Raw genomic sequence first — 17,625 nt, 5'->3', positions numbered from 1 at the left:
ACTGACCTTCAGCATGCGATACCTGTGCCAGGGCCTGGTTCAGAGCCAGAATAATTTTGGTCAGAACCATGGACTAAATTTATACCACAAAGTGAAATGCCAATATACTATCTGGGATGCTGGAAGGGATATACTATCTGGGATACCTGCTATGCTGGAGAAGTCTTCCATTTACCCAAGAATCAGCAGACATGAGACAAACCTGTAATGGACTTTGGTTTGTTTTAAAATGGCCTTCTTTTACTTGCCTGCAGTATTCTTTCCTTCCCTCAGTTCCTCTGGAGCTAGGGAAGGCCCCATTGTACCAGTGGAGCTTTACACTATATATAGTCCTCTCCATACTTCATTTGGAAGCAACTCATGCATCCATTTAGCAACAGATATGATTCACCCAAAGGAGTCAGCCCAGCCTTCTGTGGCCTATAGGAACAGTCCCTTACGACAGATAAACCCTCAAGCACAAAGTTAGAAACAAAAGCATCTTTGTTCCCACTGATCCTGGAAGCCTCTGGAGCACTTCCTTCAACCCATGTTTTGTGCACACGTTGGTTCTGAAGACATGTATCCCTTCTGCTTTTTACAGAGTACAGGCATTTAAAAGAAATACTGATTTGAACAGGGTTCTTCCAGCCTATGTACTTTCTCTTCCTCAATCTCTTTCAAATTTTGACTTAAGGTCTGAGCACTAAATGGCAGCTCTAACCCTTGCATCTGGCAACGGCAGATCATGGCTTCTGGTGATAAACCATATTCCATAGAGGAATGAAAACCACAGTCATCATGCACTAGATGAGGCCCAATCTAGATGATTACACAGATGCTTTCTACTAACGGGATCCCCTCCTCTCCAGAATTTACACAGGAAATAATGACTAAAAAAAAAAAAAATCCTTACTCATTTGTATGTAGGGATTGTGCAATTTGATAGAAAACATGACAAAACCTTGACAGAATCACCAGGAAAAAAAATCTTATGCATTTAGATGGTGCAGACAAGAGTAATTTTTTTCCACATTGCTTTTGATATTACTTATTTCCACGTTTACAGTGTCTTAGCAGTTTTTACCTCTGCTTACTGTAGAAATCCCTTTCCTGACAAACATCATCGAGGGAAAAAATTCCCAGAGAAATCTGGCTCAAATTCAAGATTCTTTGGTAGGATCAAAGGTGGATCACGGGGTTGGGGTGGGTGAGAAATTCATGAACACATCACCCAGGAAATTTGCACAGATCTACTCTTGCACTTGATAAGTTTTCTTTTAGTCTCTCTATGACTAGCATTGAGGCTGAGTCAATTACTCTGATTTGCAACTGGGAGCAACTGTGTTTTCAGAGAGACTCAGGTCAAGTAAATGAAATATAAACAAAGATCAGTTAACACTAGAACTACTTATTGCAGAACAGAAAACCCAGAACAGGGACTTCTACACATTTGTTTTCCTAACAGATTACAATATCCCAACGGATATAATGTTCATGCTTATATTACTACAAATCTGCAAAACACTCCAATAAAACCTTTATTTTGATGAGTTACTGATCAGTGGTCCAGCACGGCTTCAAAGAATAATGAACTACTTCAGAAAAATCCCTCAGATTTTTAGATCAAATAAAACATAAGACTTTCCTTTATGTGGCCACAAACGCTTGCTGAGTATCTGTTACTTCACATAATGGCAAAAGGCCCATTTAGAGAAAATTTAAAGTCATGTTAATAAAACTGCTAAAGCTAAAGAAAAAAAAATAAATCATGTTGTTAAAAACTGCACTGAAATATATTACCCTTGGTTTATAAGGCAAGACAGTTGAAAGTGGATTTGAAATATACAGGCTTGTCTGTGCAAAGAATACTGCCGACATTAGAGTAAATATAAGTCAGGTCACACCAGAAAGGGCTTACTTACCACTGATCAGTGGGCATAGATGAGAAATTGGGAGTTAACCCAAGTGACTTAATCCTACTTCATATTGATTATATTCTGCCCAAAGGCCTCCCAGCATTATCAGCTAATATACTATCTGCTGGTCTTAAACTGTGATTGTTTAACAGCACTTGCAACTTAGTTCTCCTGACCTGATCTCTAAACAAGGGTCCATGTCAAGAGTGCAAATAACGATTGTTAGTCTGACTTGTGTGTTGCATTTCCTATGGTAGCTAAGGAATAAAAAAGAGAAAAAAAAAAGGGGGGGGGGGGGGGGAAGGACTGCAGAAGGGATAGCTGATAGTTCCTGCCTCTCTAAGTGTGCCCTGTGCCATTCCAATTTAAAGACAGACCTTAAGACAAGCACTGTGGTGGTCATGTTGGTTGCAAGCTAAAGAACAAAGCAATCAAGGTGCAAGGATTACCAGGCATAAAAGGCAGTCTGGAGACAGGGTCTGTTAAGCCCATAGTGGTGTTGGACAACTTCTGATGTCCAAACTTTCCACAAGCTCATCCTTTCAAGTCTGACTCTCTGTCAGGATGGATTAACACACTGCTGGAGGCCCGGCTGCCTGACTCCCAGCCCAAAGCCAGCCATGTCTGGTTATTCTGTGTGCCAAAGGCAGCTGAGTCCCGGCTTGCCCTGAGATGCACGTCACAGCCTACAAATGCTGGAGGCATGGCCTCATGTGAGGGATCGAGAAGGGGAGGATTTCATACAGCAGTCATTCATGTCTTATGACCACCTCATCTCTGGCTCTTCTAACGGCTATAGGCTTTTTATTCCCCCCTAAAACACCAAGAAACTCTGTGAATAGGAATAATTCTTATGTAGCCTTGCAAGGATAGTTCATCACAATGCACAAGTTACTTAGCGCAAGTTACTGCTCGGGCCTTGATTATCTGGTTCATTTGAAAATATTTCCCCAAATTCCCTCCTCCTCCCCCCAAATATGACTGGTGGCTTAATAGCTATAGTCTCATTTCCAGTGTCTGCAAGATGAAGTTGTTCAGCCATTTCTGCTGGTACCAGAAAGCACACAGACACTCAGGCAGCAGCTAGTCCATGCAGGCCAGCAGTCTGCTCTAACAGACTAACTGATCTAGGTAGCTTAGATTAATAAAAACCAACCAACCAATAACAACAAAAGAATAAAAAAACCCCAAACTCCACAAAACCACCAAGAAAAAGGCAAACTACTCCAAAGCCAACTAACCAATACACCCACAAACCCCCCAAACACGCATCTAATTTGCATGCCGACAACAGTCCCTGCCTCTGCCTTTGCCTATCAACAGCACTGTAAGAGCCTATAAATACTACAGGGATGCACGCTTGTGGCGTGGAGCCCACTCATACTGCCTTTTCCATTCTCTGGCCTCATCACCACATGCCAGAAAGATCTGCAGTGCTACAAGGGCACTCCTAGGCTTTTGTGGTTCAGAGTAACATGGCAGCATTATTTGTTTCGGAAACAAAACAATATATAAAGCTTCAGCTGTATAAGTAGGAACCAAATGGTTTCGTTTAATCTCAAGAACCTGTTATCTATACATACCTATCTCCCACCACACATTTTTCACTCCCCCCAACTGCCCCTCACCACCCTTCAGTTAACAGTAATGTCAAAGGCATTCAAGAGCCTGCTCTGCTGAAGATGGGGGAAGCAAACCAGGAATAACCATTCCAAACTCCTCTGTTCCCAGCACAGTATGGCAAGATGAACTCCATGGCTAATAGCCCGAGACAGACATTAGGAAGGAACTAGTCATTTACAGAGGAGATAGTAATCAAAGCCACATCTCTGCAGATTCACTGGCAATGAGGTATGACACAAGATTCTAGCTCCAGGGCTAGAAAGATGCTTCAAATAGCTTATATTTTCTCCCTAAATCCCGTTATTTTCTAATTCCAGTTCAATTTTTGCAGCAAGTGCCCATTCCTTAGACTTCCCTTGGGATAGCAGGGCTGCCTTTCAACTTTTCAGAACTAGCACTGCTCTCCCAGATCTCAGTGACTGCTAACTTCAAAAGACTACGCACTTGGTTCATTAGACTACTTAATGATATTAATTTTGGCACTAATCTTAAAGCACTTCATGTATTTAGGACTTCTTTTTAAATAATCACTATAACCTAGCAGTCGGAAGGGATTTGTCAAGAACCTCCACCACAAGAGGAAGCTGGCACATTTTAAAGACAGCTTGCCTTACTCAGCTTTAAACGTGAGGTATGATAACGAATCATGCAGAACCCTGCACCAAAATATTTTGTACAATATCACAGCTACACCTATGTTTTTTCCAGCTGAAGATAACAAAACAAATTAATCTCTGGCATAGACTAGTGTGGAAGCAAATAAGAAATGTGGCCACTTATGTCAAGGATAAATCTAGATGGGAAGGATAAGAAACCATCAATGGCGATAAAAATCAGCATAAAGTCTTTTAAGTGCTTATATTTGGATGAGTAGGAGAATCTCATAATCAAGGAACAAACTGCTTTCTTACTAATTCTGGAATTCTAGCATTCACTCAGGCAAGTACAATACAAGATGTATGCGAGCTATTTCATCTGTGCTTTCACACAGATAAGCAACTCTGGAAGGAAGCAAAAGGTGCTAAATGTTACTCAAGGGAGGCAAAACAGCAGCAGAGAAAGCATTAGACACAGGATAAATTTAGCAGAAAGAGACTACTGACTTGGAAAATGTACATTAGAAGAATATTGCAGAGATTTAATTTTTTTGTTAATTATAAAAGGTACTGCAGACGTCATTAATAAACTCCATGAAGTTTCTGTATAATTTGATTTATAAATGTAATTCATTGTTGGATCACGCTGAAACTAAAAACATCTTGAATTCAAGATGGATACATCAGACACAGCTCAGAGGTTTGATGCGCTGTAGGGGTGCAGTGGAGAACAAAATCAACCAAGCCTGCAAAACTTCAGAGGCCTCCTAAACAGAAACAGAAGCTGGTTTTGTGAGACTTCTGATATGCCCAGGAGCTGGACTTCCATGCAGTTGGTTTCTCTTTATTTTGGAACTATTACTTTGTTGCTGTCTTGAAATCAGAAATGACAAAAACACATGAAAATTAATCAAACCCCAAATACATATTAAGATTAATATTTTGAGGGGTTTTTGTTTGCTTGTGCTTTGTTTTTTGTTGTTTTTTTCTTTTTTTCCCCGTGAGCATTAAGTGGAGGAGGTATTTTGCATCTTCCCATTTCATTTGTCATTGTCTGCAAAACCAAAAAGGATAGTAATCCCCAATTGAAATGTGCTAACACAGAAAACAAGGCAATATTTATTCATAATAAATAAAGCTATTCTTGCTTTAGGCTGGAATATAAGCAGCACTGACAAAAACTATAGCTGTCTAGAAGTATTGAGTGTGATACTATCAGAAAGTAGGGTCAATATTTAATTGGTGATCAAAATTATTTTTGCAAGTTTCATTTGTCTGCAGAAGAAGCAACTGCTGGTCTTCAGTGTGTATGAATCTCCTATAAACAAGGAGATAAAAAAAGGAAGCAATAATTCCATGGTACAAAGCCATGACATGACCACAAATGGAATACCACATATACAGCTTTTATGTCAATGGACTGCAAAAAAAAAAAAAGTATTAAATGTATATAATATGTATGAAATAACGAGGCATATACAAGGAAGGCTAACTTAAATGATATAGGAATCGGAGGATAAGATACTGAATATTGAAGACTGACTACAGACACTGAAGTTATGTAATCCAGAAAAGAGGACTGAGCAGAATATGATCTTGGCCTATAAATAACTTACAGGTAACATTATAGATAAAAGAAGATAAATTTATTTAGAGTCCTAGTAGAGGATGAGAAGCAACTTCCTTTAACTAAAGAAGAAAAAACTGAACAGAAGAAAGTAGGCCAAACATCTGCAAAACCTAACCCCCCAACAGCAGTATGCATGGTTCTGCATTTTAATCAAGGTGAAGCCATTTCACACATGTGGCAGTTCTAACTTAAACAGGTGAGTCTCATACCTAGCAGGACACAGCCCAACCCTGTAACAGAACAGCATGGGGTTTGCTTTGCTGTCTGTCTGCAGTAGCAGAGATTAATTCAAAGAGGTATCAAAGTTGAGTATAGCTTTAAAGCTAGAAGACAGGCTGTCAGAAAGAAGTATTTCTATTTTCCTCTGCAACTTAACGGGAGACAAGTTGTTCATACTAACCACAGACAGGAAAATGGCATTAGCATGGCAAATTACCCATAGTAACAGTTAACAACGGACAGACAGTGAGTGCCCAAGATGAGTCTCAAACAGCAAGAGAAGACTTGCACTCAATTAACCCAACTTGCAAATTTTCCAATAATGTCAACATAAGCAATACTTGTTCACGTAGCAAATAAATTGGAATGAGCAAGTAGAGATTTACCTCAAAGATTGAAAAGTTTGACACTGCAAATACCTTCAAAGAGCAGCAGGAGTCTACAGAAGATGACAAGAAACTGGCCTTAAGATTAATAGGAGATACAGAAATCTACTGTTGTACTCCTCGTGCTGCTGTGCAGCAGTGTGGACTGAGCTAACTCAAGAGTAATTATTTCCGCAGGCACTGTGCGGGCAGCATAGCCATAACCACACAGACGTAAGCGCAACCTGCAAAACCACATTTGGATGCCGATAAAAGCTCAGCCTCTTCCCTGTTTTTGTGCTGCTGTGGCTACACTGCTGTCACTACCCAAGTAGCCACTTAGTGGTAGTCGTAAAAGAGGGCTGCAGATAATGCACTATTCTGCACTGCAGACAGCCAAATCCTTACGTATCCAAGTAGGTTTACACTTAGGGTTAACTTCAGCCTAGCAAGGCTTCCCAATAGGCAGGGGAGAACAGTCAGGCTTCCAAGATGGCCAATTCAGAGCTGCTCTGCTTGGAGGTGCTTCTCTCTCCATCAACTGCAGACTGAGCCAAAGGCAGGCTTTGGGGAATACTCCCCACTCACACCTGATACACACCTGCCCACTGAATTCTTGGAACAGAAGCATTTTACCTTGAATCACACACATGTATTATTCCTAAGTGTGTTTCTGATAATACAACTGATTTACAACAGCTTTAGGAAGAGGCAAGCAAGAATTTTTTTATACTTGATAGTGTTGCTGCACCCACCTTGCCAAGATTTTGTTACTTGATTGCCAATTATCATGAAGGCTCACATGAGCAGTGGAACAAGAATACCTCGTAAACATGGTTATTTAAGACATTTCTTCTACTATGAAAATGTCACAGGTTCAAGAAACGTAATTGACTGCAGTCCATTTGCTGACAAACATTTACACAATGGCATTTTTCTACATGCACCCAAGATGCATGATCACAATCAGCTCAAGAAGCATTGCAATGCTTAAAGTGTTACACACTGCAACAGAGCTTTTTTGTTTGGTTTAGATTTTATTATTTTTTACCTCATGCACTTGTGTCTACAGTGCTATCACAGTACACTAGACAATACACCAGTGTTTACTACAGAGCCTCAATCAACCACCAACTAACGCCTACTTGTGTCATACCATTAAGAGCCCCTTGCCAACGCGAACATGCCAACATGCACAACTTCACACAGATGTTTCAGATGCACTGGATGCCATCCAAGACTGACTGCTCATATGCCACTGCGGCATTTTCTTGGGGCATTTATTCCCATTTCAGCTGGCATCAGAAGTACTGGGGCTGAGGCAGTTTTGAATGGAGAAAAACCAACAAACCTTCCCAGATCATGATCTCAACAGGTATTTCACAGCTGAACGTTCCAAGTGTTTGAAATGGAAATGCACAAGTTTTGGAAAGCTCATATTCCTACTGAAGTGAAATAGTGGTGGCTACAGTGCAATAAGCATTACAGTGTAGTGTACTTGCATTAATCACTGGATCTTTCCCATTTCATTAAAAATAGTATCTCCTCTCAGGGATGTGGAAACACCCCCCCCACCCCCCCCCATACCAAGGTAAGCATTTCCTACCCAAACATATTGCAAAGACCTTCACTGTCCCTTTCTAATCTCATGGACATACCACTCACTCTCCCTTTCCACTGGTCCCAGAGACAAGGTATCTTTGCAAACCCATTTATTTCTTCTTTTACCCCAGCAGAAAGTGCAATATAGGTTTACAACCCACAAGATCTCTGAAGAGGGCAGGGAAACTTAGGAGAAATGCACAGGGAAGAAGACAGAGCCTGTGAAAACAGTTTCCATGGATCTTAGAATCCTAGAATCATTTAGGTTGGAAAAGACCCTTAAAAATCAACTCCAACTGTTAATCTAACACTGCCAAGTCCACCACTAAACTATGTCCCTAAATGCCACATCTACATGTCTTTTAAGTAAGGATGTCAACTCAACCACTTCCCTAAACAGCCTGTTCCCCAGTGCTCATTAACCCTTTTGGTGAAGAAATTTTTCCTAACATCCAGTCTAAACGTCCCCTGAAACAACTTGAAACCATTTCCTCTCACCCTATCACCTGCTACTTGGGGAAGAAGCTTGTACCTTACAAAAATCTGTGCTGCAGCAGTATCACACATCACTTTTACAACAAAATGTCATCTTGCAGCCCAAGTCAACAGAAGTGGCTGTCATAAAGATGGATATTCCTGGGATGTAGAAGCACAAAGGATCCAAGAAGCCCTTGGGTATTAAACAGAAACCTACTCTCATCCTACTGCTCCAACAGAATTACCAAGGAGAAATTCTGTCAGGGGTTCTGTGGACATCTCCTCCTCCTCAATGCCTTCCTTGGATGTTACAACCTCCAGCTCAGCCTTTTGTCACATTTGGTCTTCTGCACACATGTTAAAATTAGGACAACCTTCAGTCTGTCTCAAAAAATTAAAGCAGAAAATAAGTGGAATACATAGAAAGCTGCTTCAATTTGCAAAAACTAACTAGGCAAAATGTATTAAAGTATGGCCTTAGCCACAAATCATCACTGGCTAAGAACGCAGATCAATGGCACTTCAGATTGCCAAAAAAGAGAAGCAGAAGATACTTATGGCTTCGAATCTTATCTAATACATTTTTTGTCACAAAGTTGCTATGTGCATACACAGGCTGCAGATAGGTACATAAATTAAGTGTCCAGTGCTTACACAACTACTGACTCTGACTAAATATTAATTTATGACATTATTGGGTTAAAATTAATATATATAAATGAACACCATACTTTGTTGATTACACATAAATTTAAAAGATTTATTTGAACAAATACAGTTCAGTAAGTACTTTTCAGGAATGATAAGTATGAAGGCAAGAGAGACTATTACAAGCAGCAGTTATTTAAAGCTGCAGACATGAAAGCTAGCCTCACCATATAAACTATAAGCCCATTTTGTTTATTATCATAGCCTATCCATTTGACATCTACCCTAATAAATGGTTCTCAATGAAAAGCATGCAAGTACACACTATTTTCTTTGGCTCTTTTCATAGTATTGAGGATCATTAGGCAGATCATCGGCTTTCTGCAGACATCTGCATAGGTTTCAAATTTTGATTAATCTCTTGAAATAAGGTTTGCAATGGAAGACAGGCTGAGCCAAAGTCATCACTGGTCTATGAGGATGTGATTTTTGAAAATGACTTTACCCTCAGCTTTAGACATATTTGCAAGTCCAAAGTGGTTTTATTCTGTGGATATCCCTGCTTCAAAAAAGAAAAGACAATTCCTATCAAGAAAATATAAGCACCAATCCAGAACTACTTCAACTGAGATGTTTATGTGACTATTCCCAGCAATGCCTTGTTTCTCAGAATTCTCCCAGAAAGCAGACATAATAGTGCAAATTCATTTTCTTTTAAACTTGGGCAAATATGCATACAAATTTTACTTGATTGGCGTATATTATGTAAACAAAAGCATGCAAGAAATTTACTGTAGTATAAACATGATGATCTTTTTAGAAAGTTGCCAGTCATGGCTTAAAGTTGTAGTTAAGTTCCTAGGTAAATGTTTCAAGTAAGGAAGAATTAGTATCTTTGAAATCAACACAGCCAAGAAAGCATTTTATAAAATCTACCAAGCTCCACATAAGATAATCCCCCAATATAAAAATGTATGTATCTGAAAAAATCGGAATCGCATTAGCAGAATAGGAACTTGAAATGAAACACATTTTAGGTGCATCTGCAACCTTCTATGCTTGTCCAGTATATTTTAATAGTATTATCTAAAAACACATTTCTGTATCTGTTAAGTCAGCTGTATTCTCATTGAGAACATCAGATTTTATTGTATTTTTAAGTATGATCTCAGAGGTATACAGAGCTAAAATGAAGGTGACATTTTATTAGTAGCTGTAGGCAGCCCTAGTTCTGGCTACTTTTGTTATTATTTATCTCCCAATATATACACGATCTGCTGCTTTTAACTTTATTGACTAATAATAATATTCACTGGAGACTTGGTCTTTCCAGCCCAGTGATGGGAAAGCAGAAAGATCACAAGGTAAAAAAAAAAAAAAAGTCCATTTGCTTAGGCACTTTAATGTATTGCTCCTAAGGGAATTCAAGTTGCTTTAGAATGGCTTAGATATATATTGGTGGGCCCTTTACTCCTGAGCCAACTAAAAGCCCATCCATCTGTGCACAATCCAATGTAATAAAAGCACAGTAAAAAGGATAGTTTCTGTACATTTTTCTTGTAAAGCCTTACTTGCATTTTATTGCCAACTCCACAGTAACTCTACACACTCTAAGTAAGATCAGGGTTGTTTCTTTACAGGAGGTACAGCAGACAAGAAAAGGTCACGGTGCTGTGAGATTTCCTTTCAGACAATGAACAGGATTAGAAGTGAATAAGGCCCAGTGAACAGATTACCCTAAAATGGAACCCAGGGATACCAAGACAAAGCTCAGGGTCTGAATTCTATGTAAGCAGTCTCCCCGCAGCAAGTTTGGGATCAAGAAGTGGCTACTATCAAAACTGGCATATATATATATATATGTATGTATATATAAATAAAAACCCCCAAAGTATACATACCTATACAATTCATCACAAGTGACCTTGATACATTTGTCCAGTTGAACAACAAAGTAAACAAACAAAACCCTCTAAAAGTTTAGCAAATCCAGCAGTTAAGGTAAACTTGTCAGAAGAAAACTCAGAGCAGAAAATACAGAAATATCAAGCTAAGTTGCCTAAGTACCCATAACTCTGCCTTTTATTGTCTTTTAACTGAAACTAAAAAACAAAACAAAACAAAACAAAAAAACACCACAGGAAAGATGTTTCTGGGAAATCAAAAAGCATCTTCCAACCACATCAAAGTATGTTTACACAACTGCAAGGAGAACTATCACCCATTCACTACTCATCAGTGGGCACTCGAGAAATTGATCATGGATGTGATCTTATGTGAGGACAACACAAGACAGGTGAGCTACCAGTACACTGAAATTGTGACAGTCATAATAGGTGCAGAAGGAAATAATTTGCATTTCTAACATTTAAGCTAATACATTATGCTCCACAGCCAGCAGCAGTAACAGGTATCCCTGAAGTTACCATGCCACAGTGGAAGATCAGCAGTTTCTTAAAGCGTGCTTTTCAAGACATGGGCAAAATAAACACTAATTAGCTACCAATGAAATGTCACATATAATGTTACATATTAAGTTAAAATAGGATATGCTGACAGATTAATTGGTACTGAAGCTCCCAGAGATATATAGGGAATTATTGCTCCTGTAGGAAAAATGCGAGGTCAACAGCAGCACTGGCTCTAGTTAGTCATGGGAAAGTTTGGCTTCAGAAGACTCCACCACAATGGCTCAAGTTGGAAAGTTTTGTCAAGAGATGTATCATTCCTGACAACAACATAAGTCTCCAAAATTTTAGCAGTATTTTAATAAACCTCCAAAATTTCAGCTTTACTTTAAAACACAGGGTCAGATTCAGTGTCTTACTTATCTGATATTACAAACACAGAAAGGACATTAGACTGTTACAAACAAGGTTTAAGAGTTCTTACAGTTTCTATTCAGCCTCATCTACTCCACCCCAGCCCACACTAAGAACCGTGGGATGCTCACTGTACTTAAACAGTAACAGTCTTTCCATACCTGCGAGGCATCTGTATCCATATAACGGGAATGCTGATGGCGGAATGAGGGAGGGGGAAACTAAGAGCATCATTCTCTCTGTGCGTCCAGAGCCCTTGCTCTTCCCAGAGAAATCTAACAGTGTAACTTCTGATGTTCCCTACTACTAGATAAAAAATCCAGCTATTTAAACACCCCTGAACTGAAGTAGTTGAGACGCCAAACCTGGTTCTTATCCCTGGGAGTGAAAACTGAACTTGCATATCAGAACAATGGTAGATGTCTCATATTTTCCTATCTGCTGAAGCAAAACATTTTGTTCTAATTTACTCTCAGAGGTATAATATACATTAATAAAAAAAGGCAAACAGTCTTTTTAATCACTTTGATCATAAGCAAGCAAATCTACACCAGATAGAGGCAGCTCAGGGACTTTCAGTATTTAATCCAGTACTATATAGTAATTACCGAGTGGATTGTCTGCCCCCAATGCTTTTACAGCCTTTTCATTTAAGATCTCTGCTGTTGTTATATAGAATGTTTAATGTTACAAAACAGAGTGCAAAATTGCCATTAGCTCTTCTGCCTAGATGCTAGCACACAGCCACAATCATGCTAATGAGATCCTCAAAGATTTGTTAATTGAATGAAATCACAGAAAAGTCATTTTCGGGTCTTCAAAGCTCAGATTCTGTCTTTCTATTCATTTAAATCAGGCTCAAATGCTGAATAAGTGCTTTATGGCCCACTTGTGAGAAAATACAAGCCATCAGGGATAAAGGTAACAGATGATCATAAATACAAGACTAGATGGTGTGGTCACTGCACCAAGCACTTTATTGCCATGCAGCTACATCCAAAAGCATTCTCTTCTGGGTGAGACATACGGGCCTGTGCTTTTCTGTAGAGTGCTCTGCAAATGGGACGGTTTCTGCTTCCCTTGCCACCAAGACAACCAGACTGTTCAGATTTCATTCCATTAAATCCTCCAATTAGCACTAGTATCTTTCCCATTATCTACTTACTAACAAACACGTTCCTATTTATATATAAAAGATAGCAGAAGTCTTCCTCTAGAGATCTATTTGCTCTGTATGCAACTGCCCTGCCTGCATGCCTGGGACTGCAGGGACACAAGTACCCCCATTTTCTAAAATTTGCCTGAACATTCATAAAACACTGCTTTAAACACACCAGTCAAGCTCTTTTGCTTAGTTTTGTTGGTTCGGTATTTTAGGTGGTGAAATTATTCTTTGTTTCTTATTACAGACTTGTGACTAAACTAGTCTGTAAGTGTAGCCAGAAGTTTATTTAGTAAAAAACACTGCGACTCTAACAAAGTAGCACAGAACAAACCAGATAAAACCAGCGTTCTTCTAAACATTTTCATATTTTTAATTACTTGAAAATATTTGTCTTAAGCTGTTGTGAGGTCAAAAAGAAAACAAACAAACAAAATCTACACATTCAAGTTCTTCCTGGAACCATTTTGCCTACGCTTTTAGGTGTCACTGCAATAAATCCTACTAAGAAATGCCGCAGTGTCCTCCTCACGTACTTGTACCACGCCACAGGCTGTCTGAGCAACGAGATTATGCTGAGAACAACAGGTACATTGTTTATTCGTTTTACAAGTCTGTTGCTTATTTATTCCATACTGTTACAGTCAAATCCTGCCTCCACTGCCCACGTCTTTCTCAGTCTGTTGAGGCCACTGGGCTGAGTCTTGATAGTCTTAATCACTGCTCGATGACTCCCAGCAGCGTCTATCTATGACGTCAAGCACAGACCTCTGAGGGGGTGGGTTGAATAAGAAAGTTCACCAGACTTTTAAATGACCATTACAGTTCTGGGAAAAAACAAGGTCTGATCCAAGGGGGAGACTGGTCTGTAGAGGAACAGAGTTTTTAGAAAATAAATAAAAACTTGCATACATTAACCCTCTTGGACAAAAGATATATTCATGTTGGTTTGCCCTTTCTTAAGTATAGATAATAACCCTTTATATTTTAAATAACAATGACTTTCTATACTAATTGTTTTTTTGTGTCTCTGTGCTGAAGGCTTTCAGGGCTTGCAAAGCAAGTCAAGCCGCTGAACAGCATGTGGGTACACAAGATGACAGCCTTTGGCAGAGGACACCAAAGGATTCGGAATACGGGTGAGCGCAGCAAAGGGCCACCAGTGCGCATCAGGGATGATGCGGCTGTCTGCTAGAAATATGGCATGCTGCTCAAATGGGAGTTGGTTAACCTGAACTTGATTTCTGTGCCTGATTGGTGAATGTTAACGTACAACTGCACCTGCTGAATATTTTCATGGCTTTATAACCACTTTATAGGTGCTTGGGCCTATTATCATCCACCTTTTCCCTCCCCTTAGCCAGTGGACACTACACTCCTTAAAAACATGCACCCTGAAGAAGTGTGTGTCCATTACAAATATTTTCTGATTGATTTTAATCCAAAAGAGCTGGCACTGAGCTGGCATTTTTTAATTAAAACCTCCTTCACTTGAGTTCTTTTTTGTCTTTGGAGCATCTATCAATCAGGAGTCACTGCAGGATGCACTGGGTGGCAGGAGGCTATTTCATCCCTTCCCCCAACCCCAGACACTGACTCTTCTTTCCCTTCCTCCCTCCCCCCCAACTTCATTAACTAAATGCACTGAATAAACCTTAACATCCCAGTTAAATCCTATTGGCCCTGGATTTGCTGCTTAATGCTAAAACCCAAGCGACCCATTTTTCTCCTGTTGATAGTTCCACTGCTGATAGCAGCCAGCAGAGAAAAATATCCAACCTTAAAGTATTTTAATGTAAGGAACAAAACCCAGAGAATTCATCACTCTCTCTGCTGCTCCTCGTGAACTTTACGTAAGCTCTGCTTCGTGTGTCAAAGCCTCCCTTGCTTTTGTGCTTCATAGGCAACACAGTGAGTCTGTTGCTTAGCAAATGAATGCAACAAAGTGCATCTGCTCTTAAAAGGGTTACAACATCTCTTTTAAAGAAAAATGATCTTGCAAAGCCTATGAAAATAAATACCTATGCATGCTACAATCTCCAGTCATGACGTTGTTATGAACATCATAAAATGGACTGAAAATCTTTGGGAAAGACTAACAAGAGCAAACCGCTTCAGTGCTACAGATTCAAGTTCCTACCCTTACATTTTGCTTTAAACTATTACAGTTTGTCTTCCCAATTTCATGTATGCAACAGAACAGGCTGAAAATTATTCACCATCCCCCTGTCTCCTGGCAGCCAGCCCTCCCATTGTACCCCAGCTATAATCACTGTACCTAATCTCACCTTGGCTCAGCTGCCAATGATTATAGCTGGGGTACAAGGAGTCTTGGTCCATGATGGCAAGTGGGAATTCCAGTGGTCACTTCCTAGCTCTTGACTCCTTATTCCCAAAGCACCCGAACAGGGCTAACCATCCAGCTGTAAAGTCTCCCAGTGACAGCATTAAAAGCTTTGGCTCCTGACTGCTCCTGGAGCCACCAGCCTTCCTTTGCTCCTTGCTCCACCAGCCCTGTGACCTCGCTGCCCTCCTCAAAACATCATTGCCATGACTACCGTGTGTTTTGCCACAGCATCCGCCACTCCAAAACCCTTGCCTCCTGCAAATGCCTCTTTCACATTTAAGCCACACATGTGTGGTTGCAGCCACGTCCCCCGTTAGCTTTGCAAGCTTCCCCATAACTTTGTGCCCCAATGATAGACCCTTGCCCTATTGCAGGCTCCCTCTGCAGTAGTCTCAGCCCCAGTCCCTCAGTGCAGGAGGCCCAGCTCACCCACTGCTCCCTCATGTCCTGTGGTGCTTCCCCATCACAGAGCACTTCGAGGGCTGCAAACCACTGTGCTTTGGCTAGGACAGCTTCTTGGCCAGAAACTGGCGCCATGGCAAGCAGCTACACACACAGAAAACCGAACGCTCCCAGCATGGCTTGAAAAAGTCGCTTACCACATTTCCAGTAATCTGCTGTAGATGGCTATTCCAGATTGCTCTCAGGTATCCAACCAACACAGCAGCCTTCGGATCAGACTTAAATTCTTAATACCACATTTTACATTAATGTCAGACCTCAACGTTCTACAATACCAAGGCCAATTTCTGAGAAGAAGGACTGCATCCTTGAAATGCTTACCCATGCACACCCAGCCCTTTGCCCAGAAAATTCTACTGGCATTCAGAGGCTGCAAAGGCTGAAAAGGAGCAAGGAGCCTGGACATCTGGTAAAAACTCAGTTATCCTGAATAAAAATTGTATTTACAAAGAACCTAAAAGCAAATCTAATCAAACGCTGAAGATATGCAGCACAAGTTACACATTAAGATTATTAGTACAACATCTGTTATGAGAAGGCTTTCAAATAAAGCCACTCTCTCACTGACTGTGCACTTGCGTTAATGTATTTCTTACCAATACCACTAATGGAGCATTCATCATGTTTCTAGCATCTCTGAAGTAGCAAGGAAAAAATATATTGAGCCATGCAAAAATAAAATGCACATATCCATGTTGCTATGCGTTCTCATACTGCACACACTCTACATTGAAATATGGTCCTTGAAGAAAGTAATTGCAACTTACTCCAGTATTACAGAAATATTCAAACCAGCATAAACTGGAGACCAAGAGTGATTAGGGAAGGCACCAGTAAAACAAACGGTTGTATTCTTGAAGTCTTATTTTTGGAGCATGGACATAGGTGAACGAAAGAAAGGGGGCAAAGTCTTTTGTGAGAAAGTGATTTCAGACTGGAAGGAAAGGAAAAATATCTTTGTTCGCCTGATAATAGATAAGAAGGTATGGACTAATAACCACATGATTGATCAAGTTTTTCCTGTTCCTGAATACAATCAGTAGAATACTAGATAGATGATGTATTATTAATTGGTTTATAAGTAGGCATGCCTCATCTTTTCAGTTTGTTTTTTATGAACTTTTGCCTGATTTTAGTATGGCCGATTCCTGGATTCTATTTTGAACCATTCTCAGAGACAGTTCATGAACTTTGCACCAGGAATCTTTGTAGGGATAAGCGGTAGACAAATGGATTATCAGCTGCTCAACTCCATCTTTTACTATTGTGCTACTACTTCTAAAACCATATATAAAAGAAACAACCAAGACTGGCCAGTCTAGCTGTAGGTACGCACACTTCTAACAGCAGCTCTTCTGGTTTTAACATTTGAAGATAGACACGCAGCAGTTTCCAGCTATGACTGTGTTTGGTGTCTATAATATACACAAGAGCTTCTAAAATACGATTAACAGAGTGTTTATTTTTCCAGCAGTACTAGTAGGATTATCAGAAACCCAAACATAAATTGTGCACTAAACGTACCCATATCCAGTGCAATTGAACATTCTAGCTGCTGTATCAAAGAGATTTAAGCACAGGTTTTGGCGCACAGTAACAAACATCTTACACCTTTAAAAATAATAGTGATATTAATAATAAAAAAGGAAGTCCAAAGTCATCTCTTACTACCGTTATCATAAAGCTACCATATTATTTCCTCACTTTTCCTTAGGAAGCACACTTTGAAGTTCACTTTTCCCCCACTGCACCCCACATGGGATGACAATTGGAC

The 17,625-nt window shown here is 39.9% G+C and overlaps 1 protein-coding gene across 22 annotated transcripts in view; it reads right to left on the bottom strand.

Moving 5' to 3' along the window:
* LOC133207434 (poly(rC)-binding protein 3-like) overlaps positions 1-17,625 on the bottom strand; it is a 496,208-nt gene that overhangs the window by 117,998 nt on the left and 360,585 nt on the right. The window lies entirely within an intron of this gene.

Source organism: Neopsephotus bourkii, unplaced genomic scaffold (assembly GCF_033783945.1).
Source record: "Neopsephotus bourkii isolate Nb327-2 ecotype Australia unplaced genomic scaffold, CSIRO-AGI_Nbou_v1 NB_207, whole genome shotgun sequence".
NCBI lineage: Eukaryota > Metazoa > Chordata > Aves > Psittaciformes > Psittacidae > Neopsephotus > Neopsephotus bourkii.
This window is presented reverse-complemented; position numbering and strand designations above follow the sequence as displayed.